Consider the following 5,959-nt stretch of genomic DNA (forward strand, 5'->3'; position numbering starts at 1 on the left):
CCTCCAGTGTAATTTTGGGCTGATTCCTCGCCGTTCTCATGATCATTGAAAAACTCCATGAGGTGAGATGTTGCATGGAGCCCCAGAGGAAGATTGACAGTCCTTTTGTGTTTCTTCCATTTGGGAATAATCGCACCAACTGTTGTCACCTTCTCACCAAGCTGCTTGGCAATGGTCTTGTAGCTCATTCCAGCCTTGTGTAGGTCTACAATCTTGTCCCTGACATCCATGGACAGCTCTTTGGTCTTGACCATGATGGAGAGTTTGGAATCTGATTGCTTCCTTCTGTGGACAGGTGTCTTTCATACACTTAACAAGCTGAGATTAAGAGCACTCCCCGAGAGTGCTCCTACTGTAATCTCAGCTCCTTACCTGTATAAGACACCTGGGAGCCAGAAATCTGACTGATAGGGGATCAAATACTTATTTCACTCATTAAAATGCAAATCAATGTAGAACTTTTCTGAAATGCATTTTTCTGGATTTTTTTCTTGTTATTCTGCCTCTCACTGTTCAAATACACCTACCATTAAAATTACAGACTGATCATTTCTTTGTCAGTGGGGAAACGTACAAAATCAGCAGGGGATCAAATAATTTTCCCCTCACTGTATATTTTAGTTACTTTATGTCTTGTGCAGGTGAAACGTTCAGTTCCCTCAGTTTCCAATACAGGGTTGGGGTAAGCACTATTTCTAACAGTCATGGACACCTGTCTCAATGCTTTCAAAGTACACCCAAGTTGTATAGTCTGAAGATACAGTATATACATAGTATTCTATGCATAAAAGGCTAACATCAATAACAGAAGCACCATGCTTTAAGAAAGACACTTTTCCTTCTTCTACAAAATACACACTGGCGTAGACGAACTTGTAATTGGCATCCACAACAGCCATCATTATTACAGAGAAGCTGGACTTGTAATTATGGTAAAGACTGCCACCTTTAACTGGAGGCTGTGTACGGATGTGTTTACCATCAAGCGCAATAAGCAATGTGGGAATTGCCATTTAGATTGAAAATCATGCGCTATTTTACGCCATTCTGCCTCTGTTGTGGGTCTAGCAAAAGAACAGAAGAACAGATTTGAACATTATTTCTTTGTCACAGAGCATAAAAATAAAACATTTCTGAAGCATTGCAAATATGGATTCATTACTTAAGGCTTCATTGACTATTACAGAATAAACATTAAAATACAAAAAGCAGTGACCTTGAAAATACAAATACTCTGGGACGTTATAGCTATATTGATCATCACAGCATACTACTGTTTTTTGTACATTACTGGTAATCAGTGGTGGAAGATGCATTCAGATCATTTATAAACTATACATATGTATACTTTTATTAAAATTACTTTTTAGTTATAAGTTATACATGACTGAAAACCCAGATAGTCATTTTATTGGTGACTGTTTTGTACATAAAATAATCATAATGTAAAGAACATTCTGTAAAATCATCAACTTGATATCTGGAATATTGAGTAAGGCCATGTTGAAGATTGAAATCATTACAAAATGATTGGAACAAAAAATTTGATGGTCCTAACCTCATAGTAAAATTGACACTGTAGGCTGGAATTCACAGACCATCACAAATAACTGATGCATTTTACTGAAACAGACGTTCATTTTTAAGCTAATTTTACTAAAAGTTATTTTTTACCAATGTACAAAATGTGTCCTTTAAGTACAGCATTTGAGTAAATGTTGGGAATCAGTGAGTACCTACAGGAGCAGCACAGGTCTCCATGACTATGTTAGAAATGGTGCTTACCCCAACCCTGTATTGGAAACTGAGGGAACTGAACGTTTCGCCTGCACAAGAAATAAAGTAACTATAAAATATAGCAATACACACTTAAAAGTAATACTTGTTGAATCAAATATTGTTCTGCCAGACCCACCTGTTGCCAAAAACCGCATGGTCACAGCTAGACGCTCTTTTGGGGATATGGCCCGTCTCATTTGTGTGTGCTGCTTGGTTATGAGAGGTCCAACCATCCCCAGCAAGATATCAAACTCCTCTGCTGTCATCTGCAGAAGCTTCCTGAATCCAGTATTATCGTACATCTATTTGTATGGTGAGCACATTATAGTTTATAGGTTTTTACCAGAAAAAATGGGCAAGCCTACAGTATGGACAAGGACCAAATTGTGATGGCTATATGACTGGATCAGAGCATCTCCAAAACTGCAGCTCTTGTGGCGTGTTCCTGGTCTGCAGTAGTCAGTATCTATCAAAAGTGGTCCAATGAAGGAACAGTAGGTTATGGTGGCAAGTGAGGGCAAGACTAGTGAGAAAACCTGAACACAATCAAAGGGGGCTGAACACAAATACAGATAACCAGATCACAGTTCTGGAGAAATGTTTACTTATCTTTAATTAGATAATAATGCAAGTCAAATAATCCACAAAACAAATCCAACAAGTCAGCTCAAAAGACTTGACAGTAGTTCCAAAGAATAAATCCCCAAAATCCACAAGGTTAATCCAAAAGCATACAATAGGTTCACAGGAGTCTAATCAAAAAACAAAGTCAATACTTCCAAAAAGTCATTCTAATTAGTCCACAAAATAAATCCATAAGGCATTCAAAAGAGCACTTGTCAATCAATCAAAACAAAGAACTATACCAGATGCACAAAGTCTTTTAAGGACAAGGCCATAAACCAGAGCACACGGCTGACCTAGACTTAATCAAGGTACAGGAAACACTAAGCAAAGTATTTGTGGAGGAAAAGGGTGACTTAAATACACAAACCTAAACAAAGCACAGGAGACACCTATTAGACATAATGACAGAGACTGGACACCAACAAAAAGACAGTGGGGGCCTCTAGTGACCAGAAAACAGTCCACAACCCTGACAGGAAACCAGTAGATATCAGTTTATATCTTGCTCTGTTCATGTTACAATTAGTTGCATATCTTACCTGTATATTTCAGTCTAGTTGTGTTGATATTTAACATGATCAGAAAATGACAGATGATTTTCAAAGTCTTTTCCTGTTTCATCATAAAATGGACATAATAAAGCGTCCAAAAGTCAGAATGGACAAACCCATGTGTATAAATCACACCAAAATATGGATTTGAATTAAAACACTTAAGAGAAACATTATTTCAGACTTTTGGATAACAGCTTGATAGACTTTTATTTGATAATTATGTGCAGTATTGAGATTAAAATTTATACTTGATTTGGATTGGTCAGAAGGTGTTCAGCATGGACCTGATAGCAGTTCAGGTTTCAAATCAAATCTCTCTTTTTTAAAGAATGTCCTCTTTCTGATTATATATATACAGTTATACAAACCAAAAAATAGTGTATGTCAAATATGTACAGAAGAAACTGAGTTTGAGTTTAGAGACTAACTAACTAACTAACTAACTAAATATAATCACAATCGTTTACATCAGCAAACAAAACATTAATATAAATTATGTATACACAGTGCACATACTTGATCAAGCCACAATTATAAGGACATCCTAATGATTAGACTGACCAACTATAGAAGAAGAATTCACATAATCAGAAATAAATAAAAATTAATGGCCCCAAGTTTCAGAAAATCTGCCAGTATTGCCCTTTATTGTGTACCTAATTTTATCCAAATGAATGAAGCTCATAACATCTTACTGCCAGTCATCAAAAGATGGAGGGAGAATTTGTTTCCATAGCAGAAGAATATGCCATCTAGCTAATAATGTTACCGTTAAACGTGACTTTATTGGATTACCCACAGAACTGGCGAGGAGTTCACCAAATCGCTCAGTTAATAACGGCCGGGAACGCTTCCTCAACGGAATCCGAAAACGATCACCGATTGCAGCCAGCAGCATGTTGGTGTTGCGTTCATTTCGATTCACTGCGCAAAACGTTACATAACCAAAGCCACAGTACCATTGACCTCTTCAACTTAAATCGTTCTTAAGCTTCTTGATGAACTGAGGAGAACTCTCTTTTGGCTTATTTTCTCTCTCGGTGTCTGTGAGTGTCAGTCCCAGTGTCAATAGAACTAATCATGTAGTGTATCCGGGTTGCAGGATTTTTTAATTTATTTGTTTGTTTTTTTTTATTTAAAAAGCACAGAAGGTATCATTTGGGTATGAATCTGTTCGTCTCTCGATATAGTGTCAAAAAAGACTACAACTATTCCAATCATGTCTAAATCAAAAGCCACTGCACCAGGCCAGAGGGGCGCCAGAACCCATATCACAACATGTAGCAGCTCCTTTTTCCTGCTAGCCCAGGTGTGTGGGGTGCTGCGATCGTATAGTGGTTAGTACTCTGTGTTGTGGCCGCAGAAACCCTGGTTCGAATCCGGGTCACGGCATTGGCTTTTCCACATCACCGTTGAATGCTAGGTATAGCTTTTGGCCATTTGTCACTTGAAAAGCATAAGCAGGTAGGACCCCGCTCCCCTTAAGATTCTAGGTTCGACTCCTGGCTGACTCGGCTGCCTTTTAAGAGCCCAGAGGTGTGCCACAGACTCCAGCTGCCGAATTGCTGGCAGAGTAACACCTCCCACAATCCCTGAAATGCGGAGAGTCCTGTACTAGGAGGTATGCTGGCTTTCTGCACCAGGAACACCAGCCCACGCTCTGTCTAGTGGCTGATCTTCCGCTGGAGTGACAGCTCGAGTAGCTGAATGCTCGGTCAGCGCTGGCCGATTTTGTGCTCTGCAATGCAAGGTTCCCATGCAAAGCTCTGGATGATACCACGCTGGAGCTCAAACTGCTTGGTGGTCGAGTAAAACGCCGATCTCAACTCTCCCAGGGAGCCCTCCCATATGGTCTAGCGGTCAGGATTCCTGGTTTTCACTCAGGCGGCCCGGGTTCGACTCCCGGTATGGGAACGTGACTTTATTGGATTGTCCGCAGAACTGGCGAGGAGTTCACCAAATCGTTCAGTTAATAACGGCCGGGAACCTGGTGGTGAACTGAAATCTAGCTTTTGTTGCTCAGCAGTAGTTGTTATCATGTGGGTGTGTGTGAAAGTTAGAGAGAGACCTTTGCACACTAACCTTGATGTGTCTGAGAAAATCAAAATATGTACCTCAGCCCTCACAACTACATGGAGTACACAAAAACAAAGTGTATTTCTGCACCTGTGGCCTTTGGATGGTGAGAAGTACAGACTAAACCTATGTATGGCCTGTGTATGAAATGCTTGTCTTTTCTTGATGGTAAAGCCAGTTTGAAACTACCTTAAAATCCTTCAGCGATACACTTTTCCATTTTTTCTGTAAAATATCTACTCTGCATCAGATTTATGAACATTGTCACCACTGCCTCGCGGTGCCTTGTGCTGATGAGGATCACATTCCTCCCCCATTTCAGAATATAACTCATGACCATGGTGTTCTGCACCAGGGTGGGTGGTCTCTCTCACTTTCTCACACTCACACACACACACACAAAACCCAGAAACTAAGCTTTCTTTGCTCAGGCCTATCTAAAGGGTTAATGGTGCCACTTGGTCATCAACAGTAAAAATCACAAACTTTACCTCTTCCCAACAGGGAAAACCAGCAACAATCAAGAATGCATGATTATATAGTGTCATGGCTGTGCAGACAAAAAATGTGGTTATAATGGAAGTCTATGGGGCAAAAACAGCCACCAACAGTAAATTAGGGAGAAAAAATTTAATCTGATGCTGCAAAAAAAACTAAAAATGCATCAAAGCTAATGTTGTTACTAATCTTTGACATGTCCAAGACTGTGATAAAAAGTAAAAAAATCTCCAGTCCACAATCACTTTATATATTGTTTTTCCCCAAATCAGTGACATCATTTATGAACTTGGCAATTAAAGAGTTAAAATCCTGGATGTTTTTGAACATTTAGTAGTTTTGATCAGAACTGAGGTTGATTAACAGATTTATGCAAACAAAAGTTGAAAAAAAAATCATCTGATATATTTTTACAGCAGTTTATT

The 5,959-nt window shown here is 39.2% G+C and overlaps 1 non-coding gene across 1 annotated transcript; it reads left to right on the forward strand.

The window, feature by feature from the left end:
* The first annotated feature begins 4,802 nt into the window (after positions 1–4,802).
* Positions 4,803–4,874, forward strand: trnae-uuc (transfer RNA glutamic acid (anticodon UUC)). Its single transcript has one exon. It is a non-coding gene; the product is annotated as a tRNA-Glu (tRNA).
* Positions 4,875–5,959: the final 1,085 nt, after the last annotated feature.

The sequence above is a fragment of the Hemibagrus wyckioides genome, unplaced genomic scaffold (genome assembly GCF_019097595.1).
Source record: "Hemibagrus wyckioides isolate EC202008001 unplaced genomic scaffold, SWU_Hwy_1.0 Contig36, whole genome shotgun sequence".
NCBI classification, from domain to species: domain Eukaryota; kingdom Metazoa; phylum Chordata; class Actinopteri; order Siluriformes; family Bagridae; genus Hemibagrus; species Hemibagrus wyckioides.